The sequence below is a fragment of the Miniopterus schreibersii genome (assembly GCF_964146895.1).
Source record: "Miniopterus schreibersii genome assembly, chromosome: 8".
Taxonomy (NCBI): Eukaryota; Metazoa; Chordata; class Mammalia; order Chiroptera; family Miniopteridae; genus Miniopterus; species Miniopterus schreibersii.
Window position 1 is genome coordinate 74,133,078 of NC_138109.1, and position 19,523 is coordinate 74,152,600.

The 19,523-nt window shown below is 37.9% G+C and overlaps 1 pseudogene across 1 annotated transcript; it reads right to left on the minus strand.

The window, feature by feature from the left end:
• Positions 1-11,462: 11,462 nt before the first annotated feature.
• On the minus strand, positions 11,463-11,764 carry LOC308560457 (non-histone chromosomal protein HMG-17 pseudogene; annotated as a pseudogene). The gene has a single exon. The product of its transcript is annotated as a non-histone chromosomal protein HMG-17 pseudogene (transcript).
• Between the last annotated feature and the right edge of the window lie 7,759 nt (positions 11,765-19,523).

Consider the following 19,523-nt stretch of genomic DNA (forward strand, 5'->3'; position numbering starts at 1 on the left):
GCCCTTCAACCTCAGGGAGGCAGCATCTTGAGGGAGAGGGAGAACAGGAGTTACGCCATAGGCCAGACTCCGTAGCAGCCTGGAGGGAGACATTTCATGACTTTTTACTCTTATGTTCTTGGTGCGTTTGATATTTTGATCATGATCTTGAGGCTGGTTTCTCCTTGCTCTGACAAGTCACCTGAGACTCTGGCCACAGAGATACTTCTGCAGTACTACCAGTGCCTCTCGCATTGCTCTAAGCTTTTTGCAGTGGCTGGTTTCCCTTGCTAGAGAACAGACAGCTGACAGCTGAACATTAGGTTTTTATAGTTCGGGGACTCCTGTTTGCACTCTATTTTAGTGTCCATAATTTATCTCTGTCCTTCCATCTGAGAGGAGATGACTTCTTTCTTGGGTGATTTACTTTCTCATTTGCATGAGCCTTCTACAAAAGACTTTCGTATGACATTCTGAAATAGAGATTTCGATACCAAGAATAAACCTTTCTTAGGATTGTAACTTCTTCCTGGAAAGAATGACTTGTTGGTCAAAACCTCTGCTTGCTGAGAGATTTTGATTCTCTAGGGCCCCAAAGTTGGGTCCTATTACTTATAAGCAACTGTAACCAACTGGCTGCTGTTCTTCTAAGGACCACAATGCCTTATTTTGTACCTTAAAACCACCAGCATTTATATGGGTGAACACAACCATCTGGGAAAGAACCCACAACCTAAACTAATACTCAATACTAAACTTCATAGAAATTGAAGTTAATTTTATTAGCAATAGACAGTTCAGTCTGTTTTTTTACTATCTGTTTTACAATAATAACAATAATTTTATATTTGCTTTATAGACATGAATAAATAGCTTTCTTCTATATTTGGGAACACTTGCTATACTAAAGAATTTTTTTCTTTATGAGTTGTATAAAATTCACCAGTAGAAATATCAGAGCCTATTGGGAGGATTCTTTGATGACTCTCTAAATTTCTGATTTGATATTTAGTTTGTTCAAAATTTCATCAGTTTGGATCACCCTCCCCCTGCCCAGTGCTTTCTATTTCAAGTTTATTGAACATGTAAGCATGCAGTTATATAGAGGCTCTTCTTACCACTTTAGTGAATTTTTCTGATTATTTTTAGAATCAAGAAAGACCAGGGAGTTGGTTTTTATGATTGTTTTAATATGTTATTTGTCCAGGAAACCCAGAAATCTCCAAATCCGGCCTTGGCTCAGCCAACCCTCTTTTCTAAAGGAATTCCAAGGGAAATTTAAGAGCAGGGAACAATAGCAATGTGAGACAATGGAAAGCAAAGTTTAATTTCATTTGGGACTTCACCTTGGCACTGCAGGGTAGAATGCAGTAGGCTGGGCTGGGTCTGGATTGCATGGTTGTCTTCTAGATAATTGAGAATGAGTAGAACTGAGCAAGTGTCTCATTGGCCCACTCGAGTGATCCAGAAGAAAAGGAGATGGGAGACAGAGTGTGTTTGCACCAGTGACTAGCACTGAGCTGGCCTAGGCTGTCTGCTCTGGGATTTTTCTTATAGGCTAGTTGTTTCCTGCCCAACTGCCACACTGGAGAAAAGATAAAGGAGAAAAAAAAGATGACCAGTGCATCCTGACACAGCCACAGAACATGACGGGCATACTGGGAGTGGGGCAGGGAGTCATCGAAGGAGTGTATAAGTAATAAATTGGAAAAAACAAGAATTACTGAATTGTACATTTTATTTTAATATTTTCAAGTAGTAAAACTTTTTTATACCTTTGAGTGTTTAATGATGACATTATAGAGGAAGCACAATCATTTCTCAGCTCTGTCAGCTGCTGGTTTGCCCACCAGTTACTGTCACACACAATCGTGAAACAGAATGGACACTCACTTTCAAATGATTCCAGAAAAGGGATAGAGATTTCAGGGGATACATCATTTTGCCCTAACTCTTTCTTTGTTTCATCATTTTTTATATTCTTTACTACATCTGACTAGGTGTCTTTCCTTCTTGTGAAATCCTGAGGCAACACAGTGAGCATTCTTTTAATTCATCTTCATAAAATGAAAAGAGTGGCTAAGTAAGATTTTCTCTTGATTTATGGTCTAAATAGAATTGAAAATGAATGAATGATAAATAAATAAAATAAATAAAATTTAAATATATAAATACTATTGCAACAAAGAATTCTACATATAAAAGGCTTATGATCTAATCTAAATTATTCTGCCTTATTTAAAATTTTTATAAAACGAGTTGGACAAAAATGAATTCGTGTTTTTCTTCAAGTTACATACATAATACACTCTCTTATACAATTGTTTCAACTGCCAGGCTTGTTCTCTATGTATTTAACTACTTGAGAGTTTTTAAATCATTGTACATAAATTAATAGTTTTCACACATTATTAATTACAGTATTTTACTCTTGCAAAGCAAATAAACATTTATATTTTAACTGACTGATAGAATTTCAACCCAGAAAGTATATAAAAAGTTTTATCTAAGTTTCATTAAGTGAGTATTCAAATATTAACAATAAATTGGACTGGCATGTCTCATTGTAAAATGATGTCGTGCTAATTACAGATTTGGGTCACATGGTCATTGATCATTCGCATTATAAATTCTTTAGTTAAAAAAATATTTTTATTGATTTTTATTTTATTTTATTATTTTTTAAAATATATCTTTATTGATTTCAGAGAGAAGAAGGGAGAAGAAGAGAGAGGGAGAGAAACATCAATGATGAGAGTCATTGATCGGCTGCCTCCTGCACGCCCTTGACTGGGCATCGAGCCACAGGCCAGGCTTGTGCCCTGACCGGGAATTGAACCTCAATCTTCTGGATCCTAGGTCGACGCTCAACTGCTGAGCCACACCTGGCCAGGCTATTGATTTTTAGAAAGAGAGAGAGAAAGGGAGAGGGAGTGAGAAGGAGAAACATCAATGTGAGAGCAGAATATGGATTGGCTCCCCACTGGGGATTGAGCAGGCAACCCGGGTACATGCCCTGACCGGGAAACAAACCAGCAACCAACTGAGCCACACTGGCCAGGGTTTCTGTGTATTTTTTAAAACAAAATTTTCTATGTATGTTTTGAAACTGTGTTAGTCATGTATAAAAATTCATTCCACTGTCTTCTACCTATGTGACCATGTGGCAAATTGCTTGAATTTTCTGAGCTTCAGTTCCCTCTTTTGTAACCTAGGGTGGTAAAGTTCACTTTTCTGTAGTATTTGTTGGAGAATTAAATAAAATAATTTATGTAAAGGGGAAAGTGCACATTTAATAGTAGTGATTACATCTTCTTTGTGTATTATGCGTTTTGTCAATGGCACTTTTTGTTGTTTGATGCATTTTGAATTTTACCTGGTGTCAAATTACTGTCATTGACCCTGTTTCCTTTTGGTCTTAGTACACCTGGAATATCATTCCCTATTGTTTTGTTTTATTTTTCTATTGTGGTTAAGATATGCAAAACATAAAATGCACCAGTTTAACCTTTTTTAAATGTGTAAGTCATTGGTATTAAGCACATTCACATTGTGTGCAGCTATCAGTCAGCACTGTCCATGTCCAGAGCTTTCCATGTTCCCAAACAGAAACTCCGTCTCCATTAAGCACCAACTCGCCGCTCTTTCTCTCCAGCCAGCCCGGGGACCTTTCTTCTGCTCTCTGTATCCAGGAGTTTGCCTCTTCTAGGTATCTCTTACAGGTGGAACATACAATACTTGTCTTTTTATGCCTATTTCACTTAGCATAATGCTTTTAGGGGTCATCCATGATGTAGCATACATCAAAATTTCATTTCTTTTTATAGAGGAATAATGCTCCCTTGTGTGTGTGCTTGTGCTTTGTTTATCCGTTCATCTGTCAGTGTGCACGTACGCCGTCTCCGCCTTCTGGCCATTGTGAATGATGTTCCTGTGAACACTAGTGCACGAGTATCTGTCTGAGTCCCTGCTTTCAGTTTTTGGGGTGTCTACCTAGAAGAGGAATTGCTGGATCATATGGAACATATAAAGTTCTATGTTTAACTTTTTGAGAAACTACCCAACTTTCCACAGCAGCTACTCCATTTTTTTTATTTTTCCCAGTTATGCGTGGATCTTTTTTAGTTGTATCTCTTATAAGTAGTGTGTACCTGGCTTTTACTTTTCACCCCCACTTTCTTTTATCTTAACTATGCCAGTAGTTTGCATGTATATAATCTTTTTTAAATTAGGGCTTGCCTTTAATGTTCAAAAAATCATCCTCCAGTCTCTATTTTCTGACGCTATAGTTTGAGATTTTTAAAGATGCTTTTTGACCTACCCTCCTGCCTACAGCTTCCGTGTAAGCTCTGAAATTTAAGATATTTTCACTTCTTTATTATTACTCTACGTACCTTCACCTCAATCCAAACCTTCCTTAATATAATCAAGAGTTTGAAATTGAGATTGTTACTTTATAGTTTTTATAGGTATGTATATGTTAATTTTCAAGTGCTATGTTTCACATTTGCCTTGAGTTTAGCAACCATATTTGTGACAGTGTTTTCTACAACTCTGTCCTTAACCCTGCCTTGGTGCTTACAGCTAATGCATTTGGTTCTAGTTTTTATCTTTTTTTGATTGTTTCATCTCTTAGTCAACTAAATAGACTATACCTCCTAAGTAATTTTTTCAAGAGAGAGTGAGTCCAGTGCCTGATTAAATCAGAGGTAGCTTTACCATGACACTTATAAGTTTAAGCTTCAAGTCTTCTCACTTGTAGTGCCCTCCCAATACCGCGTTCCTAAAGTTGAATTCCTAACACTACACATTTTAAAGGAGTTCCCCCAATTGTTTTAATTTTAGACTCTACAAAGCCTGGATCTGATTCTCAGTCATTATTCTCTGAGTATATTCATCTGTCGTTTTCACATGGGAAAGACTTACAGAGCTTAAAAAAAAATAAAAATAAAAAATCACATTTCAAAATCTTTCTGGGAAATATATTTTTCCTATCTGGAATTCATGTGAGATTTTTTTTTTTTATTCTTGTAATTCAAAAATTTTGCTACACTGTGTCACCCCCACCCACCACCAATTCCAGCTCTGGGTGTTTTCTTCCAGCTGTTATTGTCTCTGAAGGATTGTAAAAAGACAGCAGTGGGTTGAGAATGGGAGACTCCTTTCTGAGTGTCTGAAGTCAGATAACCATAGAGTTTCAGCCAGTTTTTAGAGGCTACATTTCTATTCCAGGTTTCAGCCAGTGGGGTAGGGGTGATATTTTGGCCTATCTTCTTCCAAATATGGTAGAGCTGCCATCATTTATGAGAAGCATGGGTTATTTTTCTCAGTCCATTTCCTCAAGGCTTATAATTTGTGGCAAGGTCAGCCAGACTATTTTCTGAAGTAACAGTTTTATTGACATATAATTCACATACCATAATGACTCACTCCATTAAGGTTTTTTGGTATATTCACGGATATGTGCAACCATCACCACAATAATAGAACATTTTCATCACCTCAGAAAGAAACCCCACACCCCTTAGCTGTCACCCCCTATCCGTTCATGTCCCCCATCTCTAAGCAACCACTAATCTACTTTCTGTATCTATAGATTTTCCTATTTTGGAATTTTATATAAATTATATCATGTAACATGCAGCCTTTTGTTACTGACTTTTTTCTTTAGCGTAATGTTTTCAAGGGTCATTCATGTTGTAGCATGTATCAGTACTTCGTTCCTTTTTTGGCCAAATAACATTCCATTGTATGAATATTTCCACATTTTGTTTATCTGTTCTTTAGCTGATAGACATTTGGGTTATTTCCACCTTTTTGGCTACTATGAATAATGCTGATGTAAGCATTTGTGTAAAAGTTTTTATAGACATATGTTTTCATTTCTCTTGGATAGACACCAATGAGTAGGATTTCTGAGTTATGTTCTAAACCTATGTTTAACCATTTGAGGAACTCCCACATGGTTTTCCAAAGTAGATGCACCATTTTGTACTTGCATGAACAGGTTAGGAGGTTTCTGATTTCTTCACATTTTATCTGATTTTTGTTTATGGAGATTCTTGTGGGTGTGAAGTAGTATCTCTTTGTGGTTTTGATTTAATTTCCCTGATGACCACCGATGTTCAGCATCTTCACATGTGTTTATTGGCCATTTGTATATTTTCTTTGGAGAAACGTCTATTCACATACCTTGTCCATTTTTAGATTGGATTGTCTTTTTATTATTGAGTTGTAAGAGTTCTTTATATATTCCAGATACTAATCCCTTATTAAATATGTGATTTGAAAATATTTTCTCCCATTCTGTGTGTCAGATTTCCACCTTCTTGACCTTGTCTTTTGAAGTTTGTGATTTTGATGAAGTCCTATTTACCTGTATTTTCTTTTGTTGCTTGTGCTCTTGGTGTCCTACCTAAGAACCATTGCCTAATTCAAGGTCACGAAGATTAATGCCTATGCTTTCCTCTAAGGGTTTTATTGTTTTAGTTCATGCATTTAGGTATTTGATCCATTTTGAGTTAGTATTTTTATGTAGGGAGAGGTAAGGGCCCAACCTCATTCTTTTGTATGTGGAAATCCAGCTGTCCTGGTACCATTTGTTGAAAAAACTATTCTTTTTGTATTGAATTGTCTTGGAACCCTTGTCAAAAATCAATTGACTTTAAATATAAGGGGTTATTTTTGGACTCTATTTTGTTCAATTGATCCATATGCATGATCTTATGCCAGTACCACACAGTTTTGATTTCTGCAGTTTTGTGATAGTTTTAAAATTATAATAATCAGGAACTATTAGTCTTTCAACTTTCTTCTTCTTTTTAAAGGTTGCCTGAATCTTTGGGGTCCCTCAAAATTGCATATGAACTTTACGACCAGTTTGTCTATTTTTGCAAAAAAAACAGCTGCAATTTTAATAGGATTGCATTCAATCTGTACATAATTTGAGGAGTATTTACATTTTACTAATATTACATTTTCCAATCCATGAACACAGATGTTTTTCCATGCATTTGTCTTTTTTAATTTCTTTCAGCAATGTTTTGTAGTTTTTAGTGTACAAGTCTTGTACCTCTTTTGTTAAATGTATTCCTAAGTATTTTATTATTTTTATCCTATTGTAAATATAATCATTTTCTTTAGTTTCAGATTGTTCTTTCCAGTGTATTGAAATATGATTGATTTTTGTATATTGATCATGTATTCTGCAAACTTGCTAAACTAGTTTATTAGTTGTAATAGTTTTTTTAAAAAAACTCCTTAGAATTTTCTATATGCAAGATCATGTAATCTGCAAATAGAGTTAATTATACTTGTACCTTTCTATCTGGATTCCTGTCATTTCTTGTTCTTGCCTAATTGGCCTAACTAGAACCTCCAGTTCAATATTGAATGCAAGTGGTGAGAACAGATATTCTTGTCATATTCCTGATCTTTGGGGGGGGGGGTTAGTCTTTCACTAGTAAGTGTGATGTTTGCTGTGGGTTTTTCATAGATGCCATTTATTGACTTAAACAAGTTTCAATCTATTCCTAGTTTGTTCAGTGTTATTATCATGAAAAGGTATTGGAATTTGTCACATGATTTTTCTGGATTTATTGAGGTGATCATGTGGTTTAATTCATTATTCTGTTGATACATTGCATAATCTTTCATTGCTGGAGTAAATCTCACTTTATCATGATATATAATCTGACTTTTATGTTGCTGTATTTGGTATGCTAGTATCTTCTTGAGATATTAGTCTGCAGTTGTCTTGTGGTATGTTTTTCTGGTTTTAAAATCAGGATAATACTGGTCTCTTAGAATGAATTGAGAAGTGCTCTCTCATCTTCTGTTTTTTGAAAGTGTTTATAAAGAATTGGTGTTAATTCTTTAAAGATTTGCAGAATTTACTGGTGAAGGCATCTCATCCTGAGCTTTTCTTTGTGGGTAGTTTTTGATTACTAATTTAACATCTTTACTTGTTATAGGTCTGTTCAGATTTTTAACTTATTCTTGAGTCAGTTTCAATAGTTTGTGTCCTAGGAATTTTTACATTTCACCTTGGCGTACAATTGTTGATAGCATTCTGTTATAATCATTTTATTTCTGTAAGGTCAGTAGTAATGTCTCCTCTTTCATTTCTGATTTAATAATTAGAATCTTCTTGTTTTTCTTGATCAGTCTTTTTTTAAAAATTTATCTTTATTGTTGAAAGTATTATGGATGTCCCCTTCCCCCCCATTGATTCCTTCCACCCCATACCCCCACACACACACTCTGCTCCCCCCACAGGCCTTCACACTATAGTCTGTGTCCATAGGTCATACATATATGCATGTAAGTTCTTTGATTAATCTCTCCACCCCCACTCCCCACCCCTGCTTCCCTCTGAAATTCATCCAACTGCTTCCTGGTTCTATCTCTGCATCTATTTTGTTGATCAGTTTATTTTGTTCTTTAGATTCTGGATATAAGTGAGATCATGTGGTACTTGTCTTTCTCTGACTCACTTATTTCACTTAGCATAATATTCTCCAAGTCTCTCCATGCTGTCCCAAATGATAAGAGATCCTTCCTTCTTTTTTACAGCTGCATAGTATTCCATGTGTGCAGATGTCCCACAGCTTTTTTATCCACTCATCTACTGATGGGCAGTTGGGCTGTTTCCACATCTTAGCTATTGTAAATTGTGCTGCTATAAACATAGGGATGCATAGATTCTTTCTAATTGGTGTTTTGGGTTTTGTGGGGTTTTTATTTATTTTTATTGTTGAAAGTATTACAAATGTCCCCTTTTTTGTTTTGGGTTTCTTAGGATATATTCCTAGAAGTGGGATCACTGGGTCAAATGGCAGTTCCATTTTTAATTTTTTAAGGAAACTCCATATATATTCCATAGTGGCTGCACCAGTCTGCATTCCCACCAGCAGTATACTAGGGTTCCCCTTTCTCCACATCCTTGCCATCACTTATCATTTGATGATTTGTTAATGGTAGCCATTCTGACAGGTGTGAGGTAATGTCTCATTGTTGTTTTTAATTTCCATCTCTCTGATGATTAGTGACTTTGAGCATTTTTCATATGTCTGTTCGCCATCTGTATTTCCACTTTGGAGAAGTGTCTATTGAGGTCCTTTGCCCATTTTTTTAATTGGATTGTTTGTCTTTTTGTTAAGTTGTATGAGTTCCTTATATATTTTGGAAATTAACTCTTCATCAGATATGTCACTAACAAATATGTTCTCCCATACAGTCTTTCTAAAGATTTCTCAGTTTAGTTGTTCTTTATAGTGAACCAATTTTTGGTTTTAGAAGTTTTTTCTACTGTTTCTCTATTTCATTAATATCTGCTCTCATTTTTATTATTCCATTTCTTCTGCTTGCCTTGAATTTAGTTGTGTGTTTTTTTTTACTACTTTCTACTCTTAGATATTCTATTTATTATTTGTTTCATTTTTTAAAATTTATCTTTATTGTTGAAAGTATTACATATGTCCCCTTTTTCCCCATTGATCCCCTCCACCCTGCAACCTTTCCCCCAAGCCTTCACCACACTATTGTCTGTGTCCATGGGTTATGCATATAAATTCTTATGTTAATTTCTCCCCACCTACTCACCCACTCCCACCTTCCCTCTGAGATTCGTCAGTCTGTTCCATGCTTCTATGTCTCTGAATCTATTTTGTTCATTGGTTTATTTTGTTCATTAGATTCCACATATGAGTAAGATTATGTGACACTTGCCTTTCTCTGACTGGCTTATTTTGCTTAGCATAATACTCTCCAGGTCCCACCATGCTGCCTCAAAGGGTAAGGGATCCTTTGTTTTTATAGCTGCATAATATTCCATTGTGTAAATGTCCAAAAAGATGCTTGATATGATTTCAATATTTTTGAACTTGTAGAGACTTCTTTTGTGTCCTAATATGTGGTCTCTCTTTGAGAATGTCCCATGTGCACTTGAGGAGAATGCCTATTCTGCAGCTTTGGGGTGAAATATTCTGTAAATGTCAGTTAAATCCATCTGTTCTAGTGTATCATTGAGTCATTGTTTCCTTGTTGATTTTTTGTCTGAAAGACCTCTCCAGTAAAGTCAGTGGGGTGTTAGAGCCCCCTACTATGACTGTACTGCTGTTGATCTCTCCTTTAAATCTTCTCCAGAAGTTTTTTGTTTTTTTCCAGCCTGTGCGAGTCTTTTGTTCTGAGGTGGGTCTCTTGTAGACAGCATATATCTGAGTCTTGTTTTCTTATCCATTCAGCTACCCTATGTCTTTTGACTAGGACATTTAATCCATTTATATTTAAGGTTATTATTGATAGGTACTTATCTATTGCCATTTTCTTTCTTTCTTATTTTCTTTTTCTTTCTTATTTTCCTTTCCTTTTCTTTTCTTATTTTCCTTTCCTTTCCTTTTCTTTTCTTTTCTTTCTTTTCTTTTCTTTTCTTTTCTTTTCTTTTCTTTTCTTTTCTTTTCTTTTCTTTTCTTTTCTTTTCTTTTCCTTTCCTTTCCTTTCCTTTCCTTTCCTTTCCTTTCCTTTCCTTTCCTTTCCTTTCCTTTCCTTTCCTTTCCTTTCCTTTCCTTTCCTTTCCTTTCCTTTCCTTTCCTTTCCTTTCCTTTCCTTTCCTTTCCTTCTTTCCTTTCCTCCCTCCCTCCCTCCCTCCCTCCCTCCCTCCCTCCCTCCCTCCCTCCCTCCTTCCTTTCTTTTCATTCTTACCATATACAGCTTTATTAAAGATACTTTTCATAAACAATCATGGTATTTCAGGCAGGGCATGGTCAGACAATCGTTAACAGTATACAACAACTTTCAAACTCCCTTCTTCAATGAGCTACCAAAATCAGAAAGCCACGATAAAACTCAATGAAGTCTTCATCTGATGCTCTGAACAGAGAAAGTTTAGAGTGAGGGTAGACATTTCACATTAAGCATGTTGTTTAACAACTTTTCACAAGCCGACCTTCACTTTCAGGAAATGAAATGAAAATGGCAGAATTATCAACCTGTAGGTCCACAATCTAAAAAAGGAACTGCTGCTCTTTTGAGGGATGCCATCTCAATGGTGACACTGGAAAGTACAGATTGCCCAACATAACCAGTTCTTTTGGGTCAGGTCCCAATAGGTCTCTGGGCTTAGGGAGCCAAAGTCTATGCTTAAAGTGGAAAGGGAGGAAAGGACATATAAATGAATTTTAGTTTTCTCACAACACAAGGTGCTTGTGCCAAGGTGGCTAATGCGTGTCAACATCAAGGGATCCTTCCTCCCAAGAGCCAAGAGGAAGTCTCTCAAAACTAGAAGGGAAAGGTGTTATTTTTCCTCCACTTTGGTCCAGCTTTGGAGACATTCTATTAGTACTATATGTCCTTCTCCCAAAAAACAACAATGAAGTGTTTTCTGTGCTAACAGCATAGCTTTAAAAAAAAATTAAAACAAAATTCTGCATTTTTATAAAACTTGATTAAAAAAATAGTATATTAAATTATACAGTCACCAGAAATACACAGTTATCAAAAATGCACATATTTCACTTAGCATCTCCAGCACCTTCAGCTTTCTGTGCCTGGTTTGTTTTGGGATCTCCATTTTCTGCAGGGTTATTCCCATCCTTGCCAGCATCAGTATTCCCCTTTTTCTCTCTGGGTACCTTCTATTCCTTGTTTGCAGGGGCCTTTTTAGGCTTGAGCTCTGGCTTTGGAGGAGCAGGTTTAGCCGATAACCTGGTGGATCTTCTCTGTGGTTTGTCCTTCACCTTGGCTTTATCTCCTTTAGCATCCCCTTCAGCCTAATTCTCTTGGGCATGATGTTGATGGTGGTGGGACGTCCAGGCAGGATGCAGGGATGCAACAGTGCGTGGCCTTTGGTCGGTCCATGGGTCGTTCTTGCCTCTTCACACTGCTCCCTTTTATTTCTTTATGCCTATGTTTGTCATTCTCTCTATTTCAACTTCTGATTACAGCAGTCCCTTTAACCTTTCTTGCAATGCTGGTTTGGTGGTGATAAACTCTTTTAGCCTTTTTTTTTTTTTGGTCTGGCAAGCTCTTTATTTCACCATCTATTTTGAATGATAGCCTTGCTGGATAGAGTAGTCTCGGATTCAGATCCTTGTTTTGCATTACCTTGAATACTTCATGCCATTCCCTACTGGCCTGTAGAGTTTCTGATGAGAAATCACTTGACAGCCTTATGGGAGCTCCTTTGTAGGTAACAAATTGCTTTTCTCTTGCTGCCTTTAAGATTCTTGCTTTGTCTTGAATTTTTGGCATTTTAATTATGATGTGTCTGGGTATGGGCCTCTTTGGGTTCTTCTTACTTGGGACTCTGTGCTTCCTGAACTTGTGTGACTTTTTCCTTGCCAGGTTAGGGAAGTTTTCTGCCATTATTTCTTCAAACAGGTTCTCTAACCATTGCTTACTTTTGATCTCTTCTGGCACTCCTATGATGCGAATATTGTTACACTTTATGTTGTTCCACAGCTCCCTTAAACTGTCTTTCTGTTTTTTAATTGTTTTTTCTTTTTGGGTCTCTGATTGAGTGATTTTTTTTTCTACCCTGTCTTCTAATTTGCTCATCTGATCCTCTGCTTCCCCTAATCTGCTGTTCATTCCTTCCAATGTTTTGGTTTTTTTAAAATTTCTACTGTCATTCTTAATTTCCTTCATAGTTTCTATATCTTTTTTTCATGCTGTTGACCATCCTTATGATCAGTATTCTGAACTCTATATCTGATAGACTGCCTATCTCCATTTCACTCAGCCCTTCTTCTGGAGAATTATTTTGTTCTTTCATTTGGGGCTTGTTTTTTGTCTCCCCATTTTGGCTGCCTGTTTGGTGTTGTTTCTATGTATTAGGTAGATCTGCTAGGACTCTCAGTGTTTTGGATGGTCTGTGGTGCAGGCCAATATCAAACTCAAGGCAATTCTTGTGACTGGCCTTGAGTACCCTGTTTGAAGTTTTACACAGTCCACAGCTTCTGGTTTCCTCTGCTGGGGCTGGGTGTGTTTAGACAGGACCAAGATGTACACCAAAGTATGTGTTCCCAAGTCCTGGGTCCAAAAGCAAATCAGGCAAAGACTCAAAGCACCCAGAGGCTGTAATTCAGTCTCTTAATGAGCCTCAGGCTGTAGAAACTACACAGAGTGGGGCCAGAGGTTTTTTCAGCAGGGTGGGACAATTGCTTCCCCCCTCAGGTAAAAGCTTCTTGGAAGGTAAATGTCTGCCTGAGAAAGATGTCCTCTCCCGTATGGAGGAATTACTCAGCACCAGGGTCCAGATGGGTGCCCTCTTATATCTATGCCCCCAGTCAGTCCCTTTTGATTCTTCTCACACTGCTCTAGTCCACTCTGACTTCCCTCCACCAGAATCTAAGGTGAGTGGCTGCACATGAAACTTTGTGTGTTGGCCTTTTAAGAGAGTGCCTGCCTTTCCAGCTGTCTCTCCCTGGCAGACAGAAACCTGACTGATTTTCACAGCCAGATGTTATATGGGCACCTTTCTCAGTTCTGGTGCTCTGGCTGGGAAGCCCAGCCTGGGATTTAGGCCCCAGATTCCTCAGTGGAAACCCTCACAGCTGAGATATCCCTCTGGACCTTCAGCTGCTGCCTGTGGGAGCTCAGCCAGCCCTCTGGCACCTCCACACTTCCTCCCAGTCTCTATGTGGTCTCCACGTTTCCTCCTTGGTTATGAGGGTGCTCTCCAGCTCGTCTTCAGTTGCTGATTATTCAGGATGTTTTTTCTATATTTTTAGACCTAGGAGAGTGTCAGTGTAGCTTCCACTCAATCTACTGCCTTCTTGGATCTCACCTTGAATTTAGTTTGCTCTTCTTTTGCCAGTAGCTTAGTGTGTAAAGTTAAGTTATTGATTTGAGATCTTTCTTCTTTTTAATGTATGCATTTACAGCTATAATTCTTCCTCTAAGCATGGCTGTACCGCATTCCATAAATTCTGATATGTCTCCATTCTTATTTATATTAAAATATTTTCTAATTTTCCTTGTGATTTCTTCTTTGTCCCTTTCTCTCTTTCCTTTCCTTCTAGGAATCCCATTAGGCTATATGTTAACGTATTTGATGGTGTCCTGGAGGTCTCTGAAGCTCTGTTTTTCTTCATTGTTTTTCTTATGTTCTTTAGACTAGATAGTCTCAATTGACCTAGGTTCGGGTTCACCAATTCTTTCTTCCGCTGCTCAAATCTCCTGTTGAACCCTTTAGATATTTTATTTATTTATTTTTTTTAATTTTTAGTTACTGTACTCTTTATCTTCAGAATTTTTATTTGAAATTTTTATAATTTTATAATTTCTATCTCTTTACGGAATATCCTTCCTCCCCAGCATTTGTTGTTATTGTTATTGCTTATTTAGTGACCTTTCTGAACTAAATCTTTAAAGTCTATATTCTTTGTTGTGTGTGCTCACTGAAATCTCTTTTTGATTAGTTTAGTGAACAACTAATGATTGGACACATATTTTCTTAAACATCTGAAACTAGTAAGTCTCTCTTGTTTGCTGAGAGTCTCTGTGTGCATGTGGGACATGCCTTCAGCATTCAGCCAGGCAGTTGACAACTCTGCCTTAGCCTTTACTTGTTGCTTGCACAGAGCTTCCAAATTATTGAGAAGCAAGAGCTCAGTTCTTTCCTGAGCATGCACACAGTCTTCTAGAGTCCCAGAATTTGTTGAAGATTTTTATAACCCCCTTTGGACATCTCATTCTTCAGCTTTTCCTTAAGTATTTATGTCAACTTGTTCTTTGCCCCAACTGTTATTGCCACCTCAGACACCTGTGATATTAAACAACAGCCACTGACTTTTTTCAGCAATTGTCCTGGCTTGAGGGTGGGGGGAGGAAGCTGTTTATATTTGGTGCACTCTGAGTCAGATCAAATGAAGGCAAGTTCTCTGAGTAAGGTTTTCCAAGGGACTTCCAGATAGGTCAAATAATGACCATTCTCTAGGTATGGGGCTTTGGTGGAGCTTCAACCCCGTCTGCTTCCTCCAGCGTCTATGGGGTTTGGATTTTCACTGTGATTGTGGGGTTGTTGGTTTACAAGACTGCTACAGAGGTTGGTAGAAAGGGATGGGTATATTCCAAGTTAAAATTACTCAAAATTTCCTGTTGTAACCAAAATTCAGGCTTTAAAAAATGTTCCCCAGATCATTGCAAGTATTTAGTTAATTTCCAGAGTTTGGAAAAATTTGATTTAGACAGCCCAGCCGGGTATGGCTCGGTGGTTGAGCATCGATCTAGGATCCAGGAGATTGCGGTTCGATTCCCGGTCAGGGCACATGCCCAGGTTTGTGGGCTCGATCTCCAATGGGGGGCCTGCAGGAGGCAGCCAATCAATGACAACTCTGTCATCACTGATATTTCTATCTCTCTCTCTCTCCCTCTCCCTTCCTGTCTCTGAGATCAATAAAGATATATTTTTTTAAAAATTTTGATTTGGACAAATTTGGGTGTTCTCATTACTTTTAGGAGGGGAGATGATTTTCAGAGATTTTTACTTCACCACTCCTACCCATGCCACCTCTTTTAAAATCTCTAATCAGATTATATCTCAACATCCTTAATCTCTTTCTAAAGTCTTCTTTTTACAGTTGAAATGCCAATCCCTCTGCAGAGCCTAGCAGATCCTGAATGATTTTTGGCCCTGCTGCTTCTCTCATCTCATACCCTATTGCTCTCAGTTCTCTCACACAACCACTCTGTCTTTTTTTCCATTTCTTGAATATACCAGTCTGGTTCCTTCAGGTCATTTACCTCCTCATGGAGGCTATGCCTTCCCCACTTGACCCTTGCAGTCTTTATTACATCACCCTGGTTTGCTTTATTTATAACATTTAGCACTATGTGAAAAGATCCTGTACTTTATTTCTTTATTGTATATTTGCTCTCTTCCTCACTAGACTGTAAACCCCATGCAAGCCCAAGCCTTGTCTGTCTTCTTCTCTGCCACATCCCACTGCTTAGAAAACATTAGGTATTTATTGTTGGATGAATAAAAAACCAAATTCACAGTTTACAGGCAACAAAGAGACCTGCTGCAGTTCCTAAAGGAGATTAAAACTTCGGTTTTCTCCCCTAAAATTTCTCAGATCTGTGTTCTGGCTGTTAAAATGAAGTTAATAAGCTTTCTCTTAAGGACAGTTTTTACAATTGTGTTATGAAACTGATTATAGTCTACATTTAATTATGCCCAATATGCATTCTTAATCTCTTTTCACTCTGGGCCTCATATCTTCAGACCTCTGTTTATGTTAGAATTCAACTCTGTGTGCTATATAATCCCAAAGATCATTTTCCTTCCCTTAATGCTAGAAAAATATCACAGAAAATTCTGTCCCTAAAGTGGGAGACCATAAGATATGAAAGGAAATTAAACTATAAGAAGCTGTAGAAGGTATGACCTGTGGAAGTTTAGGTTGTAAATTAGGCTCTGCAGCATATGAATTTATTCTACACACTATCACTTAGTATACTTAGTGCTAAGTTATTCTCACAGAGCAACCAAACTAAATCTGTATTTCCTGTAAGAGAACTTTCCAAATTTCCCTGCCATTTTTATGTTTCAGAACCACTTTTCCTCTTATGGAACTCTTTGCAGAGATGAAATGTGTGAAATTATTGAGTCCTTTATTAGCATCCTAGTGGTGAGGACACCGAGGTGTGGCCTGATGACTCATTTTGTGTAACTAACTCTCCTCTATCCAGGAACTGAGCCGTATCCACAAATGTAAGACACCCAACACCAGATGTCAAAAAGTCGGTGTTTATTCAGGAGAGGAAATATGTCATTGAGTGATTAACCCCTAGAAGCCATGGTTAAACTTTTGCATCATCTGAATTCATTTTAAAGGGCCACTTTTTTTCTTTACTTTGTCTTTGGGATTATTTACTAGACACTTGGGTTTTCAATGAGAAAACAACATGGGCACCTGTTAATATCAGGAGTTTCCTTTTTTATGATTAGTCTATAAAATTAGCCTAGGAAATTCAGCAGTTAATAATTTCCTGCTCTGAGAGGAGCTTTGGGACCTTACCAGGATTGTACCTGGGTGGATTCCACTCAGGTAAATATTCCTGGAGGTGGGAGTAGCCTGTACACGTGGAAGGATGCTAGAAACCAGAACCACATGGCAGCAGATAGTGTAGGCTGGTTATACGGAAACCTTCATTCAAGGAACATGTGCCCCTCCCCCAATCTTTATTATTTAAAAAGGAGAGCAAAAGGTAGCCCTATCCTTCCATTATAGATGAGTTGCAGGATATCTCATTGACTTGGCACACACAAGGCTTAGAGGCCCTGACAAACTTGCTTAGTTGGCTACAGTGATGCTAACAGAATCCAAGGATGCCATCTGATTCCTCTCAGGTCAATTTCTTGGTTCAGGGAAAGAGAGTCAGACACAAGGCAACACACATTACCCTTGACCATTTACCTAAACCCAAACCATGTAAAATTCTGTTCACAATTATGTCCTTGGTTCCACAGAAGATCACAGAAAACAGCTTGAAGAAGTCACTTTCTAAAGGCTATCTTCTTGGTTTGTCCAAGTTCCAAATTTATTTCTAAAGAGAAATATTTCTTACTGTGGATGAAGGTATTTTAATAACCACATAAACAGAAAATTATACAGATTGTGTGAAACATTTAAACATTGTCAGCCTGTCCAATATAGAGTATGTGTTTGGGATCAGGACCTAAGAATACAAAGGCCAGAAGAAATAATTCCCGCCACCAAAAAACGTACAATGTAATTGACACCCAGTTTCAGTTATTTGGAATATACAAACTCCTTGGAAGGAAGACAGTAATATGAGGTCACATGAAATTCAAATATTCTGACACAGTTCCACAAGTAAGCTTTTCATTTTTTCCTTCTTATTAAAAATATCAAACCTATTTCTCTTGGTGTTACAAAATATTAAAAAAACTTTATTTCTGATAAACATGATATACACACATGATGGTATAGAGTGATGAAGCATCATTTCAACCAGTGGTGGACCACGTATAGGATGGAGGTCCTGTAAGATTCTAGGGGAACTGAAAATTCCTGTCGCCTAGTGGCGTAGCCGTCCTAATGTCGTAGGGCCGTGAGCTCACGTGTTTGGGGTGATGCCGGGGCACCCAGTGTACTGTCCTGCCAGTCGTATGAAAGCATATGCATAGTTATGTATAGTACGTAATACTTGATAATGATGATAAATGCCATGTTACTGGTCTATGCATTTACTGCACTATACTTTTATAATTATTTTGGATTGTAGTCTTTCTACTCATAAAAAGAAATGTTTGCTGTGAAACAGTGTGCTGTATTACGACGGCAGCCTCATACATCTCGTGTTCACTGCTTGCCTCAATTCGTCATTTTCTCTCTCTTTTTTTTTTTTTTAAATATATCTTTATTGATTTCAGAGAGAGGAAAGGAGAGGGAGAGAGAGAGATAGAAACATCAATGATGAGAGAGTCACTGATCGAGCCCGCAACCGGGCATGTGCCCTGAGCGGGAACCGAACCCCGATCGCCTGGATCCTAGGTCGACGCTCAACCGCTGAGCCATGCCCGGCCGGGCATCATTTTCTCTTGTGCTTGGTTTAATCTCATGTGGCTTTTTTACTTTTAACGTAGCCTAAGTGTACAGTGTCTATGAAGTCTGCAGTAGTGTACAGTAACGTACTAGGTCCTCACGTTTGCTCACCACTCACTCACTGACTCGCCCAGAGCAGCCTTCAGCCCTGCAGGCTCCATTCATAAGTGCCCCACGCAGGTGAAGCATTTTTAATCTTTTATACAGTATTTTTCTCGTACCTTTTCTATGTTTAGATATGTTTTGATACACAAATACTTACCATTGTGTTACAGTTGCCTACAGTATTCAGTACAGCAACGTGCTCTGCAGGTGTGTCGCCCAGGAGCGACGGGCTGGACCATGGGCCAGGTGGAGTGGGCCGCAGCACCTGGGTTTGTGAAAGTGCAGTCCCTGATGCTCGCACAGCAGCACTGCCTAGCCGTTTCCCAAAACACATCTTCATCATTAAGCAGTCCATGACTATACAAATTAGTTCCAGGTCCTTCGTTTTATTATTTTTTAAAATATGTTTTTACTGATTTCAGCGAGAGAGGAAGGGAGAGGGAGGGAAAGGTAGAAACACCGATGAGAGGGAAACACTGATAGGCTGCCTCTTGCAACTGGACACGTGCCCTGACCAGGAATTGGACCGGTGACCTCTGGGTGCATGGGCAATGCTCAGCCAACTGAGCCACACTGGCTGGGCATTTCCAGGTACTTTTAAAGAGGAATCTAAACTGATTATCCTGTTTAAGAATATAGTTCTGGGGAATTGTAATTTTTATTAGTTTTTCATTCTTACATATTCATTGCAGAAAATTCAGAATATGCAGACCAAAAAGAAGAAAATAGAAAATTAAATTATCCATAATCCTATCACACAGATATAACTAGATACCACTCAGATCTATGCTTCAGAATATGTCTTTTAGTCTTTTATTATGTAGACAGTAATAAACATTTACTGCATCTCTAGCAATAATTAAA